General features: G+C 43.7%; 1 protein-coding gene across 2 annotated transcripts in view; it reads right to left on the minus strand.

The window, feature by feature from the left end:
• The window catches only part of LRFN2 (leucine rich repeat and fibronectin type III domain containing 2), a 1,526,854-nt gene that overhangs the window by 446,803 nt on the left and 1,061,803 nt on the right, over positions 1-18,248 (minus strand). The window lies entirely within an intron of this gene.

Consider the following 18,248-nt stretch of genomic DNA (forward strand, 5'->3'; position numbering starts at 1 on the left):
ACAACAAGGATATACAAGGATATACACCATTTTTCCAGCCTTTACTACTACTAAATGCTTTCTGTGAATACCAAAACTAATAAGTTTAGGATTTTATCTCAGTTTAGTAGTAGTTCATTTAGGAGTCCTAACTTTACTACTACTAAATGCCTTCTGTGAATACGCAGGCGGGAAACATTTCTTGACTCCATTGAAGCAAAGTTCACCCTCTTAACTTTGCACTCCTTTACTTATTTGCCTGCTTCTACGGAGTGGTTATGAGAATTCATTAGGTTTCCCAAGAAGCTGGAGGAAAACTTAAGTCTGTTGCTTAAATATGTCAATCAATATACAAAGCCTGAACTAATGCACCAAGAACATATATTTTACTTTTATATTAAGTTGTGAATGAGTTCCTTCCAAAGAAAGAATGCAAATGTGTAGACATCTTATGAACGTGAGGCTTCAAAAGGCGCTGCAAACAGTACTTCCAGGTGGACAGGAGTTTCAAACGTACACACTTCTCAGTAAGCACTCCAGCCTTCAGCATTTCCAGGAAACAGCTGGAAGTTCTCGTCCTGATGCCGTCAAGCTTCTCCCTGTCAAAGGCCCCTCGCAGAACTCTCAGCCAGGTCTCAGTCCAGCAGCTGCTGTCAGGGAGGTGCATGATAAATCGATCCCGCTGCTTGTCAGCCAATGAAGGTTCAAATTCAAATCCAATCAGTTGCAGGTCAGTGGGTCAATATTTCGGTTTCTGTCAGCTTGATACTGCTGCCTGCAGTCAGTTTTTCAGCATTTCAACCCTGCGGGTTCTAATTAATCACTCAGAGCAGACAGTGGGGCCTTCAGGGCGCTGTGTCGGTGGGGGCCAAGAGAATTCTTATGCTAGAGGGCCAGACTGATGTGTCTTCACATAAACGAATAATTGACTCCATGTCAGCAACGTTAAGCACAGGGCAGCTTTCTGGCCACCTGAACAGTTTCACTTCTATGTATTTCTGAAAGCATTTTTGCGTTTTTGTGCTTTGTGTTTCTCCTTCTCCTTCCTTGTATTTTATAGTATGTCCACTAATTGACTATTGGCCATTCAAATACAAGTGTTCTTAAATGTTACTTTTTATTTATGTTTGTCCTTGTTGTCTCTCACCAATAAGTTTTAGATCCAGAAATCAAAATCAGAAAATAAAAAATATCTCTGGCAATACTTCTAGAATCTGGAACCCCATACCCTTTCCGCACCGCAAGGAGAAACGGAAGCGTTTACTATCCCAGAAATACCTAAATCCACCCCCTTGAGCGCCTGACTACCCTCTGGGCACAGGCTTCCCACCCTCTAAACACACTGTGCAACACTACCCAGGGAAAAACTGTGCCTCTGATCTCCTTTGCCCTCGGGAGGCTTTAGCCTTGCTACCTCAGAGTTACATCGTCCAACTAAATACTGATTATTCTTCTCTGCTGTTTTTTTTTTACTGTTACTATGTACTTTTCTTTTTAACTACCCATCCGGCAAGGTCGTACAATTAACGAAGTGCACTGTAAAGCGCAATAAAATTATGTGTACCTGTAATCTACATCAAAATGTAATCGACATCTTTCTAAAATGGTCTTGTATACCTTGTCACATACTGTCAACATGTATCCATATTTCAATCAAATTGTATCTTACGTACTGCTGCCTAGGCAATGTCTGCATACCGCGTCACTTTCTGTCACTGTGTAAATGTATTTACTCCAAACATATCTCAGACATTTGCTGCTTGTGTGAACCTCTGTGAAGTGCTCTGATACCCATTGGGTCAAGTCCACACTATATAAAACTCAATAAATAAAATAAAAAATACATTTCTAAGAGGAAGGATTGCAAGTGAATTCCATGTATGTAGCAGTGTTATGTGGTATAAAATACCACCGTTAACTTTATAGGACTTGAGTTTCGCAAAGTACTTATTCTCATTGAAAAATGTTGTTCTTGTGGTGAATGTGTTTACGATTACAGAAAATCCACCAGGTACAGGGACTGACTACACTTTTGTGGCTGGTGTCTGGGGCACTCTGATTATCAGGGGCCACAGCAAACTGTCCCTGTGGTCCTGGTTGTTCTCAAAGACAAACATCTCAGACTTGCTGACATTTAACGTCAGTAAGTTTTGGCACATCCAGTGGTGAAAAACCAAAAAATAATTCTTCACTCTCATTGCTGACTAGAAAGCCTGCTTGCTCAGTCCAATGGTACCTTAGACTAGGCTTTGCCAGCAAATGTATACATTTTGTATGTATGGCTATGGTTTATAGGGTCCACACCTAGGTGCACAGAACTTGAGTGCTTACCTCCCTTTTATACATAAGCAAATGTACGAGGAACAGTCAGAACACTGCGGTCTTAACCACGTGTGTTCCAACTATGCAAGTGCAACCACACTTGCCTTAACCACCCATATGCCTAAACCACACATATGTGTGGTTAAGGCAGTACGCGGTCTAGCTGGTGGCTAGATGAAAGACAGTAAAGATGGGAGCAGGAAGACGCCCCAGTGAGGTGAATGGGGCTGGTGGGAGGTAGCTGGGGTAGGTTTTATCGCAGTGGAAGGGGTTAGGGTAATTTAAGGGACAGGGTAAGGGGGAGGGTAGTGTAAGTAAAGCGGCAGGGTTTTAGGCCTTAGGGCAGTGGGAGGGGAATTGGTAGTCGGGGTAGTCTTATGACTGGGGGTCGGGTAGTTTTTAGGGCAGGTGGTAGGGTAAGTTTTTGGGCAGTGGAAGGGGTTGGGGTAGTTTAAGGGGCAGCGCAGGGGTGGGGATAGTGTAAGTAAAGGGGCAGAGTTTTAGGCCTTTGGGCAGTGGGAAGGATAGAGTCAGTGCAGGAGTCGGGGGAGTCAGGGTAGTGGCAACCTTAGCCACACATGCAAAAACAATAGATGATGGACAGAATGCAGAACAATGTCATACATTCACCCCAGTACAGAGAGCTGAGCCTAAATCCATTGTTTTTTTTGCACTCCACACCACCCCAGTTCAGACATGGCCATATGCAAATCAGCCTTGAGCCTTTGCCACATGGGAACAGTCCAGCCCGAACTGCCAAGCCGTGTCTTTCCTGGACCGGAATCAAGCGTCCTAGGACCGGTTTCTGGCTATCAGCCGTCTTCAGCCAGGATAGCTTGACTCCAGTGGCGTGGAGAGCATGGGACTCACGTCTGAGCATACCCATCCCACTCGGGGTGACAAATGCAAAAACAAGAGCTACAACACCGGGTGGTGGGTGTAGAGGAGGCGGCTAAGTGTATGAACACTGTAGTAAGTCAACACGATACCCAGATGACATCTCTTCAGCTAAAGGTGGAAGATTTAGAAAATCGGCAGAGAAGATCAAATTTGAGACTCTTTTGGATACTAGAGGGATCCGAAGGCTCTGACCCAAAGGCCTTCCTTGTTAGCCTACTACCCCAAGCTTTCCCCGACTTATCAGACTGGGACTTGGATTCCCAAATCCAACTGGCACATCGTTTACCTTTAGTTCAAAAGAACAAAGAGAGCAAATTCCTGCGTCCCTTTCTCATCTGTTTTGGCAATTTTTTATTGCGACAGGCTGTTTGGCAGAAAGCACGCCCTAACACCCCTATAGCTATAGGGAATCTCTCTCTGTCTGTACGCTCTGACCTAAGCAAAACCACCATGGACAGAGGGTGGGAATTGTGTAAACTGATCGACCCAATCAAATCTACTGGGGGGAAGCTTATCTTCAGGAACCTGCCCGTCTTAAGGTCACCAAAGTCGGGCGTACATATTTCTTTATTGATACCAAAGAGGCTGAATCATTTTTATCTAGTATAAGTAAGAACTAGTCCTTAACTACAGTAAATGATCAGATAGAACTACCACTAGGATGACACACAATAGCCTGGGAGACTAAGATTTAGATTTTAAAAAACTTTAGGGGGTATAGTTTATCACTTTTACTTTTCAGTTTCAGTTCACAGCTCTCAGTTCTCAATAAAAAGCATTGATTATGCTTAAGGGGAATTTTTTTTTTTTTTCAGAGGGGGGGGCTTGTACTAGGTGCCCTATCGTAGGTGCTGCCTCTACAGCGGCAGCTGAAGCTGAAGGGGGTCCCTCCCCGGTGGGGGTGGGAGACAGGGGGGTAGAGGGAGGGGGTTCTTTGTTCTCCGCAGAGTGGGGGGTGCTGGGAGATAAAAATTTGGAAAGTTGTATTTTCAACCTGATGGGGAGACATGCTATTAAGGAAAAAAATATGAGTAAATGCCTGCTTTTGTGTGGCTTAAGGATAGAAGCTTTCCACTTGGTTATTGATTTGTTGTCTGCTTTCTTTTTGAACTTTTCAAATGTATAAACTAAAGTGTTTAGCATGGAATGTCTCAGGGCTAAACAGTAAAAATAAGAGACGTCTTCTGTCAGAAAAGCTGAGACTATACAACCCCCATTTTGTGTTATTATCAGAAACGCATATCGCTGGGAAGGATAAAAAACTGCTCAGCCAATTAGGTTATGATATTCTAATCTGCTCCAGTTTTGGGGCCTCTACTAGAGGGGTTGCAATTCTCAAGGACAAAAGATTTAGGGTAGAAACTTTGCAAACTGCTCACGATAAGGATGGTAGATGGGCTATCGCTCAAATGGGCTTTGAAAACAAAAAATATGTCTTATGTGTGGTATATGGCTCCAACCAAGATGAACCCAGGGTCTTTGACTATTTAAACGTAAAACTTTTGGATTGGGAGGGGGAGCTCATTATAATGGGAGACTTTAATTGCATTATAGTTTATCAACAAGATACCACTAGGCCTGGGAGTTTCCAGCGGATGCGCAAAACTAGAATGTCTAATTTAGACATGTGCCTCATTCACAATATCAACGATGCTTGGCGGTATCTAAACCTAAACATTCCTGGGTACACATACTATTCCGCACCCCAAAAACTATGCACTCGGTTGGACATGGTTCTAGTTAACATTAATTTTTTGAACTCTAGCTCAATGGAGGTATGCCCCCGAATCTCCTCGGACCACAACCCCATAATGATGATACTTCTCATTTCACACACCCGTACAAGCCCCAGACTATTCTCCTTCCCCAGATATTTAGTATCAGATTCTGGTTACATATCACAGTTAAAAACACACCTTACTGATTTTATAGAACACAACCAGAATTCTACAACATGTGATATAGTCTGGGACGCCTGTAAGGCAAGTATTCGGGGTTTTACGCAGGAATATGTGTTTAGACAAAACGCGGAGCGCCGTAAATTGGATGAATCTCTGATTTCTAACATTGCTGCTCAGGAAACACTGTTGGCGACAGCGCTGCGACTTAATATGCCAATGGTTGCTGAAATAGGTCTTAAGCTTGGTCAATTAAAGTCTGATACTAAGGCAAAATTCACCCAAAAAAGTAGCGCCAATATACACAAATTTAAGATCGCGCAATATGAGGGAGGGGATAAAATTGGTAAAATCTTGGCATACAAAGTTGTGGAGGACTGAGGTAGTACTCTGATTGCTAACGTTCGGGGATCCGATAATAACCTATATGACCAGCCGCACGATATATTAGAACAATTTGTGGACTTCTATAGGTCCTTGTAGGGGACCACTTTGCTACCTTCTACTGCCGATCTTGTATTCCTGAGGATACTCTGCGCAGCCCATCTCCATGCCTCGCGGAACCCGCTGCGCGGGTCCCGCATCGCAGTGGGGCGCTCTTCATTTTGTGTGGAAGCTGTTTGCTGGGGTTAAACAGGGGCCGAGGGCTGTGAGCAAAAGGACTGGGACTCCATATCCCAGGAGTCCCAGGAACCCGCGCCCGCTCCACCTGGGCTGCTCTCCCTCCCCGCCCCGCCCCCAACGGACTGGTGATCAAATACCGGCTTGTCCCTCATCTCGTGGGACCACTTTGCTACCTGCTACTGCCGATCTTGTATTCCTGAGGATACTCTGCGCAGCCCATCTCCACGCCTGGCGGAACCCGCTGCGCGGGTCCCGCATCACAGAGGGGCGCTCTTCATTTCGTGTGGAAGCTGTTGCTGGGGTTAAACAGGGGCCGAGGGCTGCGAGCAAAAGGACTGGAAGTCCATATCCCAGGAGTCCCAGGAACCCGTGCCCGCTCCACCTGGGCTGCTCTCCCTCCCCGCCCCGCCCCCAATGGACTGGTGATCAAATACCGGCTTGTCCCTCATCTCGTGGGACCACTTTGCTACCTGCTACTGCCGATCTTGTATTCCTGAGGATACTCTGCGCAGCCCATCTCCACGCCTGGCGGAACCCGCTGCGCGGGTCCCGCATCGCAGAGGGGCGCTCTTCATTTCGTGTGGAAGCTGTTTGCTGGGGTTAAACAGGGGCCGAGGGCTGCGAGCAAAAGGACTGGGACTCCATATCCCAGGAGTCCCAGGAACCCGCGCCCGCTCCACCTGGGCTGCTCTCCCTCCCCGCCCGCCCCCAACAACCTACCCATCAAAACCACATTCATAAAATAACGTGTGAATACCGCTGCGCAGGAGCGCGCGGGAGCTCGCCGGGAGAAGCCCGGGACAAGGGCGGGACCGTCTGTGGCCGTCCGGGGCCGAAGGAGGCCGGGCTGGGCCATTCCCCTGAAATCTGACTATCGGTGCACTCTATAGTAAGTGATATCTAACTATTGTACCTTGTTGCCGTATAGTAGTGCAATGTCTGCCTCCACAAGTAGCGTCATTTCAACAACTCCACCGGTTGAGATTGGACCATTGGCAATTGGTCCACTGGATACATTTTTTTTCAATCGCTCATCTCTATCCATTGACAAAGAGATATCACTGGCTGAGAAGCGCGCTGAGCGCAGACTATCGATTGAACTACTCAAAAACTGTACAGACAAGCATCCTATTCAAACATATCCCACCTTGGTAACACCATTATCCTCAGTAAATCTCCCAGTTGTAAATGAGCAATTTGACTTACCCACAAATGTTGCAAATAAGGACAATGCTACTGAACTGATCTCATCCAGTGGGAGGGATATTAATCCTACGATGCTTCTTGACTCAGGTGCCCAGGCTGCCTTGGTTCAAGCTAAGCACGGATCTAAAAGGAAAACAACTACCATACCGAGGAAATGTAAATTTGCTGTGAAACCCCCACAAAAGCATAGGAAGTTACATAAAACTATGTGTATTAGAGAGGTTGCCAACTGATGACAAGCTACCATTGCTTGCAAACCTGATCCCTGAGCTAGAAAAGCTGCTCAGATCAATTGTTTCCCCGATAGAGGATAGAATTGCTAAGCTCTCAGATCGCCTAGACCATTTCGAGCAGGTAACGTTAGATAACTTTTTTTCCACAAAATCCTTGATTAAAACTAACGCTAGGGTGGATGTAAGTGTCAATCATCAGGGCAACACCAACCATACTACCCAGGATAAGGGAAAAAGGCCACAAACTAATCCCCCATTACCATACAAGTCAGGCAGTGTAACTGCAAATAGTGAATTAGTACATTTAGGCTCTACTCCAAATCCTCCTAATACTGCAAATCCAGCCCAGACTGTGGTGTTCCAACCGACAACAATACCAGTTCTTCCTTCTGCTGTTGGGCTAGGGGTTAATGTATGTTCCTCAGCGGGAAAAGTTACAGCACCTACCCAACCAATTAACAAGCAGATGGTGCCAAACAAACCTGTAGTTGGGCTAGGGGACAACGTATGTTCCTCAGTGGGTAAAGTTACTGCACTTAACCAACCAACTAACAACCAGTTGTTACCAAATAAACCTGTACCCCGCCCCGTTTCTACAGTTACCAAACCAACCCCACCACCCTTGATAAAGCCACCACATAGGAAACCCCCAGTGAACCTTACTCCAGACTCTTTCCCCTATGTAGCTGTCCTCATAAATGTTCCACCTTTATCTGTAGGACAGAGAGAAACCTTCCAGATGCTTAAAAATAAGATCATGCACTGGTTAAGGGAGAATCGTCCTCTCCCTGGAGACGTTGACGGGTTAATCTTAGGGGTTAGGAGAATAGATTGGATAGGGTACACAACTAAAAGTCTGGGAGGGGATTGTATTGTGGTTAACTTCCAAGATCCAAGGGTGGCTGGATGGATAACTAGACAGGGATGGGGTACAAACAAGGGAGGTATTGGAATTGTCGACCTCACTTTTTTTTTACCCCCGTCCAACCAGTGTATTGACTAGCCTGCTTAATGAACCCATAAATCATCCCACCCTACCGTGGCCAATTATTCCCACATCAGCTCCACCTCCACTGTCCCAAAACTATACTACATGTATGAATTATAACCCTCCTGTCAGATGGCAGGATCAGAGTTGGGGATGTTGACAAACCGCACAAGAGTTGTGCAGTAGTATAGGAGGGTCCTAAAGGGAGCTGTGATGATCATGATGTTATTGCTGGTACAACCATAACTGTTGGGAACACTGGAAAGGGGAATCTCAATGTGGCGGGAGTTGATGGGATAGCAAATACAAATGCTAGTGTTGGGGAATTATCCATACCAACAGCAAACACTAATGGTTTTGTGAAGGTCGCCAACATCATTGAAAACCCAACGGCTCCCAAAACATGCACCAATACTAGCAAGTCTGTTGGGATTGAGCTCAGCTCTGGTATGTTTCTATCCTGGAATATTGCTGGGTTGGGTAGCAAGCTAGACTCTCAATCTTGGCTGGAATTCATCAATGGGTTTGATGTCTGTTGTTTCCAAGAAACTTGGGCTTGTGACCCCGTCTTTCTTTGTGGATATTTAAACTTTTCTATACCAGCCACCAAAGGAGGAAGAGGTCGACCAATGGGAGGTCTCACTGTGTGGATAAAGCAGGACTTGGACATCTCTATCAAAATGTTGGACTTGGGAATAAGCGATCTGCAATTGTTAAGAATCTCATCAGAAAAGGCGGTTTTAATGGACTTGTATAACGTCTACGCAAGAGGGAGTAACTCAGCTAACTCTTCCACTCTAGAGGCGCTGTCTGCTGCCTTAGAAACCAAGTCCCAAGATAACAGGGTAATAGTAGCTGGGGATCTAAATAGGACTTTTGAACCCCTTGACTGTACAAATGATCCTTTGGGGAAGGGTGAGGATAATCTTTGGGGAGTACCAACTTTAAGTCTAAATCCCATCACAAGGTGGACAAAGGACATCCTGTTATTAAATGCTATTTGTATGGAGCATGGTTTAAGAGCCTTGAATGGGAGAACCCCAGGGGACAAGGAGGGCAGTTGTACTTTTGATAACGGCAACAGTAGGAGTAGAATTGATTATGTAATATGTAGTCTCCAGCTGTGGCAGGGGGTTATTGATATGGCCATTAATCCTAGAATAGAAAGTGATCACAACCCTCTTTGTGTGACCCATAGGTGGTGGAATGTTGGACCTGAAAATTTGCATTTAAGGAACGACCAGATCCCAGTTATGACTAATGATGGACGTAGGCTAAAATGGCCAAGGGTACTGGCAAATGACGAAACAATGGCCTACATTAACCTTGAGGTGGATAATGCAATTGCCGCCATGGTGGCGGTAGATTCCACAACCCCGGGGGCAGGGATATCACAGACATCCATAATAAGCTATTTTCCCTCCTAAAACCATGTTTTCTGACAAAGACCAATAAAGGGAGGAAAAACCCGGATGTTGGTAGGTGGTACAATTGCCAGTGTAGATCCGCACGATTGGAATTGGGCCAAGCCATTAGAAATAGGGACAATGTTGCAATTAGAGTGGCAAGGAAAGCGTACAAATTAGCCATTTCCCAGGCAAAGAGGAAATGGGACGAAGATCACTGGGCTGAGTTAAAAGAGGCTTCTAGTAGCAAGGATTCTAGGCTCTTTTGGAAAATCATCAAGTGGGGTAGAGGAGGTAGCCCCGCAAGACCCGACAACAATGTAGCTGAAGAAGCCTGGGTTGAGTACTTCCGACCACAATATGCCGAAGTTATGCAACCCGGGGTAGGGGAGGGGATACTGCCAGTCTTTGCAGCTGACAATTTGTTCTCCCTCAAAGAAGTAGAAAATGCTATTAGTTCGGTAAAATGCGGGAGAGCACCAGGGTTAGACGGGATACCCCCGGATATCTTCAAACATGATATGAAGAGATGGGTGAAATATATTTTTTTGTTAGGAAACGCCCTAGCCAAGGGGGGGGTGGTTCCCGAGTTATGGAAAGGAGCAATTATTATTCCCATTTATAAAAAGGGAGATCGTTCACTCCCCTCTAACTACAGGCCCATAAGTCTGATAGCAACCGTGCAAAAAGTAATGGGGAGAATGGTTACAAACCAGCTTATGGACTGGGTGGATGATAACAACGCTCTTTCCCCATTCCAGGCAGGATTCAGGCGAGCAACCAGCACCATTGACCAGGTATTCCGCTTTACTATACTGCGGTGGAAGACGGTCTTACTTGGCAGGGGCTGCCTGTACGTCGCATTTGTCGACCTACGGGCGGCATTTGATCTGGTCCCCAGGTTCAAGTTATGGCTGGTCCTGCAAAAACTGGGGGTTCCTGCTGAACTCCTCACCCTAATCATGCGTTTGCATGAAGCTAATTTCGCAAGGGTACAGTGGGGTGGGAATGGCGAGTCAACTTCGGACTTCCCGGTGGAAAGGGGGGTCCGACAAGGCTGTGCCATGGCACCCTTGCTCTTCTCATTATTTATTAATGGGATTGTTGAGCGAATGTTTGAAGCAAGTGTAGATGCTCCATCGTTAGCGGACATCAGGGTCCCGATCCTGATGTTCGCTGATGACACCCTGATCATGTCAAAAACCCCCGTTGGGTTACAACGCGCATTAAATATATTTGATGTTTTCTGCAAAGAGCACGGCCTAGAAGTAAATGTGGGGAAGACGAAACTAATGGCCTTCTCCCCATGCCGTAAAATTTATCCAAAGGTAACCCTAAACAATAGCAAGCTAGAGACTGTCAAAGAGTTTACATATCTAGGGATACAGATAGCAGAGGGCCCTGGTTGGTCACATCACTTGGAAAAAACAGCCCTAAAACACCAACAACTATCAGGAGCATTGCGGGGGGAACACCGAAAATCTAAGACGAAACTGATCAAACCTGCCCTTATGGTTTATGACGCCAAAGTTTTAGGTGCGACCTTATATGGTGCCGAGTTATGGGCTTGGGACAATCTCTCGACCTTACAGACATCTGAAAACAAGTTTCTCAGAGGGATTACAGGCCTCCCACAGAGCACCCCCCTAATACCACTGTTTTTGGAGTTGGGTAGACGTCCAATTAGCGATAGAGCGCAATTGCGCCCTGTTCTCTATTGGAGACGTCTTTGGACAACTCCAGAGATTAGGCAATATGCTGAGGGTTTCCTTTCAATAATCAAGGAAGATAACTTCCACAAGATAAAGTGGTTAAAAAATTTAAGGTCCATGTTAATTAACCTTGGGTTTTCCAATCTTTGGGCCAATCCGCTTGGGGAGGTCTTCCCAAGCAAGGAAGCCCTCAAATTACAGTATTGGGACTGTTTGGGCAGTAATATGTTGAGAGGTGTTAGATCTGACTCTATGGCGGGTCGCTTCCTGGAGACAAAAATTTATCCTATCTTAGAAAATTACTGGGATACTATTACGGTCCAAATGGATAGGAAGCTACTCTTCCAGGTTAGATCTGGTCGACCAATATGTTATGCCCAGTATGTGAAACAGCTGAGGAAAGCCTAGGCCACTTTCTATTTGCCTGTAAAGCCTATTCCTCACCTAGGAGGGTATGGCTTACACCTGTATGTAAAAACCTCGGGACACGAGATAGTGCTGTGGCACTGAGAATTTTGTGCACATCAACTCAGGAGTCGATAGTTATTGGGGTAGCCAAATATTTGGGGTGGGCCTGGGCAATCAGGCGGCGATTTTTGGGGGGGTCCAGTTAATCAGGTTTTTTATTGTTTTATAAAATCTAAATCTAATTTGTAATATATGTATATCTTTTTATAGGTATCGTATGAGCTTGCACAAAATGTTTACATGAATTTGTGTTCGTTAAATGATATGTTTTATTCTGTTATGTTCAATTTTATGATGTGCTTTTATGAGAATTTATCTCGAATAAAGCTTGTACAATCCCGAGGTCCTTGTACACTCCTGAATCTAAACCAAGTGCAGCTACAATACGGAACTACTTAGAAGAGAACCCAACAAACTTATGTAATACCTCAGAATTAGACTTATTGTCTGAAGATATAACAGGGCTAGAACTCCGTCAAGCCATCACTGCTTTGCCTGCAGGGAAGCCCGCAGGGGAGGACACCATCCTTCTCGAGATCTATAAAATTTGTTTAGAGGAACTTGCACCCCTTCTACTACCGGTCATGCAAACTATTGGGTTAACTGGAAAAGCTCCCAACTCATGGAACAGGGCTAAAATAATATTCTTTCTCAAAAAGGGAAAACCAAAGGAGGAGCAGGGGTCATACAGACCCAATTTCACTGATTAATACCGACGCAAAAATATTTGCGAAATTTTAGCAACTAGGTTGGCTTCCCTTATGCCCAAAATTGTTATTTCGCAGCAACACAGGTTTGTGACTGGGAGAGACACTACCACTCACGTTAATATGGCCATAACGGCGTTTGATGTAGCTGAGACAGAGTCCACCCCACTCTGGCATGATTTTTCTGGATGCCGAGAAGGCTTTTGACCGAGTGGGGTGGGACAACCTCTGGCACACTATGACGAACATGGGATTCAGTGGGTACTTTCTAAAGGGGATACAGGCGCTGTATGACAACCCTCCTGCCTGTATTAGTTATGGGGGGCTGACCTCAGCAGATTTATTGATTTCCCGGGCCACCCGTCAAGGCTGCCCCTTATCACCCTTATTATTTGCCCTTTCACTCGAGCCATTTTTACAAGCTCTTTAGGCACAATCTCGAATTGTGCTGTTTAAGTCAAATGCACAGGCAATGAAAATCACGGAATACGCTGATGGCATTGCCCTCTATTCTTCTGATGTCATCGAGGCACTGCAAGGGATTACTACCGAGGCCTATAAGTTCGGGAAAGTATCTGGCTATAAGCTAAACATAAATAAGACACACATTATAGCTAATTATACACCAGTGGTAGCGGTCCCGGAGATTTGCAAAGTCGCTACATACTTAGGCGTCAAATTTACGTCTAAAATACGGGAAATCAACAATATTAATTATAACAAATTGATTAAATCTACTACTCTAATATTGAAGAAATGGAATAGACTACCCGTGAACCTAATTGGCAGAATCAACCTATTTAAAATGAAGATGCTACCCAAATTCTTGTATCTTTTTCCTTCCATCCTACTGGCATTAAATAAATCTTGTTTTAAGCAACTGGATGGAATATTCAGTAGTTTTATTTGGGGGTACAAAAAAGCTAGAAGATCGCTGAAACTTCTTAAGTACAGCACGGATCAGGGTGGTCTCAACTTCCCCAATGTTAAGTTATACTTTTGGTCTTCATTTATTAGGCGTCTCCAGTCTTTGCTTAATAGTGAAGACACATTTTTTTTTCATTTATTTATGCTAAAATCTGACTCAAACATGTTTTTATTTCGAGTAAATGACCCTAACTACTTCAAAAGGGTGAAATAAATTTAAGACTGCCAGGGACATAGTCAGGATCGGGGCTAATATATTAGCATTTTGTAAGACCTCCATCTACCACCCGAAACTTCAGCTGTAGGGTAACCCAAGTCTTCCGGGAATCTTCCACGATGTTATGGCCCTTAGATGGTCCATTCAGGGAATTAACGTTTTGGGAGACCTATACACCGCACAAGGGTTCTTAGACTTTGATACACTTCAAATTTTATACGATTTGCCGTAAATGTTGAGGTTTAAATATTTACAAATACATGACTTTTTGATACGGAAAAATCAAATCCGTGTTATCTCAGACTGTGATATTTGGAATTGTTTATACACAACTAAAAATAAGTCAGTTATAAGTGAAGCCTACAGACACCTTTGTGCCTTCAAAACTGACGACTGCTTAAAGCTAGCATAGAAATGGAGCAGTAAAATTGGCTCAAATATAACATCAAAACAGATAACGTGCTCTTTATCTAATATTGACAACTCAGTACGATCATCTAGTCTAAGGTTGCAGCAGTTTAGAACAACTTGTACGCTATACTACACACCGTAAAAGATCTTGAAGTGGTCCCTCAATAACACTTATGGCGATCGTACTAAATGTCCCAAATGCTTAGCTTATGCAGTAGATTTGGAACATATGCTGTTCTCATGCCCTACCCTGAGGGACTTTTGGGGGGAAGTACACAAAGTTTTGGAAATCAAGAAGATTCATTTACCTTCTATTACCGCTCTAACAGTATTGCTTGATGTACATCTTGTCTCCCTTCCCCAGCTCTGGTGACGATCCTTTTATCTTGTGCCAAGCTAACAGTTGCTAGAGCTTGGATCTGCCCCAAACCACCTAACATCTGGGAATGGTGGTCTTTAGTAAATGAAATTTACTCCATGGAGCTAGCTCTGGCAAAACTTAGAGGAGCTCGCTCACTAAAAAAATGTGAAAAACTTTGGGGTAACTTTATTTGAAGCTTGTACTCGTACTGTAACACTGTCTACTTGGCAGATGCTTGGTTGTTTGTTTTTTTTGTTTTTAGTTATCAGTTTGTAACATTTCAGCTGTTTAGCCTTTGTATGAACAAAATGAATTATGGCTTTATGTGTTCCAAGTGGGAATTGAAAAATGAATTCGAAATAAGTTTTGTTTCGGCAACAATATATATTTTTCTTTTATATGTATATTGGTATGCTTTCCCCATCAGTTTGTTAATAAAAAATAAGAAATAAAAAAATATATCTCAATGTTAGCCTATGCATTGGCAGTTTCTCCCTCACTAAGGTTTATAAAACATATTTTTTAACATCCCTGCTTATCGTTACAAGGCATCCTACCCCAATTGGGCACCTTAGGGAGACTTTAGTGGTGACATATGTATAATATTAAGGTAGATTACTACTTTGGAAGTACCAAAGTCAAATTTGCATATAATTACAATTTAAAAGCAGTCTTCAATGCAGGGCTGGCTTTTAAAATGACAGCAGGCAACACAGCAGTGCAGGAAATCTACCAGACCTCTAAAAGTCCCTTCCCTGTTATATATGAGGGGCATACAGAGGTCTGTGATTACCAATTATAATTATTCCTAGCCATGTATTTTTAATAAGAGCACAGGCCTTGGGTCTGATAAGTAGAGCCCAGGGTACAATCAGAGTCAGAAAACCAGCGCCTATTAGTCAAAATGGGGGCAAAAAGTGGGAGTACATTGCAAACAGGTCCTGATTTCCCACAACAAGAACACCAAAAACCGGTTAGATATTAGAAACAGTTAAATATATACCAGTTTTTAAAAAAAAATAAAAGCCGCAGTAGCTCGAAATGTGTAGAAACATGCAGAAAGAGTTTAGTTTTTCTCTAACCATCTAATGAGTGCAAAAACATGACCTCTTTCTCTGCTTGTCCTTTTAAGCTAAAATATATAGTAGTTGAAAGAAAAGCAGCTTATTGGTGCTTTAAACAGCTGCTCAGTTATGGTTGTTACATGACCTGCCTGACCTGCTAGAGCAACAGGCATTGTGATATCAAAACTCACTGTATTAACTTATAATAGTCAAGTTTCTTTATAATCAGCGACTTGGTGCCTCACAAGAAATGACAGAATCCCATGTATTTTAACTTTCTTATTAACTTGTCTCCCTCTGGAGTAATAATCAAATTAAGACAGACCATCTTCACAAACAGTTCTAAATGCTAAATTTTGCTTAGGAAACACATATGGTATTCTGCTTTAAAAACAATGGGAATCACCCCTAACATCACACTTGTTGATGGGTTCTGAGCAGACTGAAAGGTATTCACCACATTTTACTTTCTTCTAACTTCAACTGCTCGAGACCTCCTTAAAGCGGGCCATACACTCCTCCAGCCTATGAAACCCATCAGTTTGCCTATCAAACCAGATAAGCACCGCAAAGCCTTTTTACCGCATTTCTTACCAAAAAGTACACATAGGACGACATTATTTAAAGGTCACACCCAGATTGCTTCCAGAGCAACTTTAGATTTCTATCCCGAAACAACATCATTTTGCTTTGTTATTATTTATGCAGAAAATATTGTCAGAAACGTATTTGTTTAGTGCATCCCGTTTCTTCTGCAGTTTTTTGAGAGTCTTTTCTAAACAAGCAATGTTTTCGGCCGCATAATTTCTAAGTTGGCAGGCTGTTTTTCACATTTATCATCCATTTTCAGCCAGAGTAATTGGAACAGAAATGAGAATCAAATGATATGTGCGACAAGCCACAACTCAGCCAAAGTCGGTTACAAGTATTCATTTTTAATGTGACATAATTCTTCATTGACCCATTTTTTTCTCCACTCAGGGATCAGGGTCGAGTCGTCCCAAGATATTCAGCAGGGCTGTATCATTATTCAACTCACACACATTTGCAACATTGGGAGATTTCATACTGTGTCAACTACTTCCCTCGAAATAAGCACAGCACAAAGGGGCAGATTTACAAGCCCCTTGCGCCGCTTTTACGGCGCCGTAGTGTCACTTTTGTGACGCAACGGCGGTGCAAAAGGTGCGCCATGGGGCGGAGTATTTACAACTTGACGCATCTCCCAGAAGCGTCACGTTGTAAAGCCCTGCACCATAAGAGGCGTACCATCGCAGGGGGAGGCGTTCCGGCGCAGGAACGCCTCCCAAAAGTGGCTACAAGATTTCACTCAGTCACTTTTGGGCCCATGCTGCATCAAAACCCTGCGCCTGCTTGAAGCAGGTGTAAGGATTGAAGCAGCATTGTGCACATAGTGCCCCCCTGATCATTTCTGGAGCTGCGTCTCACTTGCAACGTAACTCCAGCAATGCGCCGCTTTTACGGCACAGATGCGACGCATCTGTGCCGTTTTTGCCCCATGTTGCGCCGCATTGTAAATGCGGCGCATCAAGGGTGGCGGAGCTGCAGCGTACAATTACTGGAGCATCCCTGCCGATATGCAGGGATGCGACAGTAATTGTAAATCTGCACCAATGTTTGTGTATTTACTCTCATGTGTTTATTGTGCTAAAGTACATAATTGACTATTGTCTTTTGCTTGTTTGGTCAGAGGTAGAAGCCCCAGAATCTAAATTCTGTTCAAAACCAAGTCTAGAGAATAGGACAGGATAACATCTGAAGTTAGACCCACCCTAGAATTATTATAATGAGTTCAATGCAGCTGCCAAAAAGCAACTCCATGCTGCAAAGGAGAGGGAGGAGCTATATGGAACCGAAAGAAAGAGAAGAATGAAAATGAGAGGAAAGAGGGAAAGAAAGAAAGAGAGAAAGAAAGAAAGAAAGAAAGAAAGAAAGAAAGAAAGAAAGAAAGAAAGAAAGAAAGAAAGAAAGAAAGAAAGAAAGAAAGAAATGCCAAAACAGATATAAATAGATTAGGGGAAAATATTGAAGAAACTAAGAAAAAATGACAGAGAATGCGTAAGAATGTCTAGAAACATAGGTAGGGAGAGGAAGAGAAAGATAAAAAATTGTGATATAGAGAGAGATGCGCTAGAAGGTTGGAGAGAGTAGGGCAAAAGAAAGAGAAAAGCCTTTAAAGAGGAAACCCACCATCTTTATATCTGCTTTTATCTCGGACCCCAAGGTTACACTGCTGCAAAGGTGACATTGGCCCAATAATCTCCTAAATACGTAGGGTCAAGAGACATTTCCCGTAATCTCGTAAACTATCGCCCAGATTCATCATGGTCATGTTTTGCGCGTCCTTAATAGCGAGTTTTAAGGATTCGCTATTAAAGACTCGCAAAACGGGATGCATGTAGAAATCGCAATATTTTATGCGATTTCTACTGCTTCCTTATTTGCGATTCGCTAATTGCTAATTGCAAATAAGGAATGGCTTTCCCATTCATTCCTATGGGCCTAAAGGCCCATTGGAATGAATGGGGAGTCATTCCTTATTTGCGATTAGCAATTGGCTAATCGCAAATAAGGAAGCAATTTCAAGGGTGCCAGGGTGTCCAAAGGACACCCTGTCGCACCCCTGAAATGGTACTGTACACTGGTGTTGCGCACACACATGTCCAAATGACGTGTGTGTGTGTAACATACAACTTAGAAAAATGCACTAAAGTGCATTTTTCTAAGTTTTTGCTATTTACCATGTAGTTAGACTTCGCTGTAAACAGCGGCCCCAGATTGCGAATTCGCAATTTTTAAATGGT

Source organism: Lissotriton vulgaris, chromosome 6, assembly GCF_964263255.1.
Source record: "Lissotriton vulgaris chromosome 6, aLisVul1.2, whole genome shotgun sequence".
In the NCBI taxonomy this organism is placed as follows: Eukaryota; Metazoa; Chordata; class Amphibia; order Caudata; family Salamandridae; genus Lissotriton; species Lissotriton vulgaris.